The sequence below is a fragment of the Tarenaya hassleriana genome, unplaced genomic scaffold (assembly GCF_000463585.1).
Source record: "Tarenaya hassleriana unplaced genomic scaffold, ASM46358v1 Cleome127, whole genome shotgun sequence".
Classification (NCBI taxonomy): domain Eukaryota; kingdom Viridiplantae; phylum Streptophyta; class Magnoliopsida; order Brassicales; family Cleomaceae; genus Tarenaya; species Tarenaya hassleriana.
The window spans coordinates 146473-147867 of NW_010963165.1; the positions used below are offsets into that span (position 1 = coordinate 146473).

The following is a 1395-nucleotide window of genomic DNA, read 5'->3' on the forward strand; positions in this document are numbered from 1 at the left end:
CCATATAGGGTTCAGAAAGCCATTTTTGTTTGAGTTTGTGAACTCTGGCTTTCACTAGACGAATTACAGCCTCCTTCCACTTGCGCCGAACAAGTGCGTCATGCTCAGGATCCCAACGCCATTGTTGCTATATAAATTTTTTTATAAAAAATTAAATAAATAATAAAATCAAATTTAATTTTATATGTATTTATAAATATAAAAAACTTACCACAAAACTTAACCACCACGAATCTTTGGTAGGTTGTGGGATCGTACTCCAATTAAGATAAGCACCTTTAAAATTCTGTTTGATGAATTTTGATAAATTGGTGGTTATCTCAACATCAACACCAAACCTAAAAAATATTAATAAATTTTAATTAAATTTTTATATTTAAATAAAATATTTAAAATAACAATATTGAACTTTAAATTACCATTTTGTTCCTGGATTTTTTATCGGATCCAGTTTCGGTAACAAAATTCTTGCAGGATTATCTAATACCTCAGCCACGTTATCAATTGTAACCTGCGTTGGTGGTTGCGGTTGAGATTCGGCCATATCAATTGACGGAGATCTCTGATGTTGAGATCTTTCGCCTGATAACCGTGATCCCCTTCCGAAAGAACGACTCATCTGTAATTTATTTAAAATTTAAATTATTATAAATATAATAATTTATAATTTAAAAAATTTAAAAAATTTAAAAAAAAATTTACCTTTACCGAAGGCGCTTGAGGAGAGGAGGGAAGGCGTTTGTTTGTGGGATTGACGCAATTGCGTCACGCCGTGAGCATGACGCCATTCTTCGACGGATAACCATCTTTCTTTCGATTTTCCACTCAATCTCCCTGCAATTGTATATATCTTTTAATTAGAACCGCAAAATGGTTAATTAAATTTATATATACGTATATAAATTTAAAATTACCTATTTGGTTGAATATAGCCGGGATATCACAACCATCAACTTGATTAAATTGAAACATCATCTCATCTTCATCCCCATACCGAGAAGAACTCTTGGCTTTTGTCTTGATATGTGGCTCAAAATAAAAATTTGTGAAGTACGTAATTTCTTCGTTAACATACTGCTTCACGATTGCCCCTTCCGGTTTGTTCTTGTTTTTCACCTTTCTTTTCAGATGAAAAAACAATCTTTCAAACGGATACATCCATCGAAATTGCACTGGACCACCAAGTCTTGCTTCATCTGGTAAGTGTATAGCCAAATGCTCCATAACATCGAAAAACGAAGGCGGAAACACCTTTTCTAGTGCACACAAGATTAGCGGTATGTTTTCTTTCATACGCTGAACATCACCAACATTAAGATTTCTTGAACATATATCTCTGAAAAATGTGCTGATACCTGCACACATGTATAAAAAAATTATTAATTCATTTTTTTT

General features: G+C 32.8%; 1 long non-coding RNA gene across 1 annotated transcript; it reads right to left on the minus strand.

Annotated features, from left to right (window-relative positions):
• Positions 1-16: 16 nt before the first annotated feature.
• Positions 17-599, minus strand: LOC104807118. The gene is made up of 3 exons (XR_770722.1): positions 420-599; positions 212-338; positions 17-127 (listed from the first exon to the last, which is right to left on the minus strand). It is a non-coding gene; the product is annotated as an uncharacterized LOC104807118 (long non-coding RNA).
• Positions 600-1395: the final 796 nt, after the last annotated feature.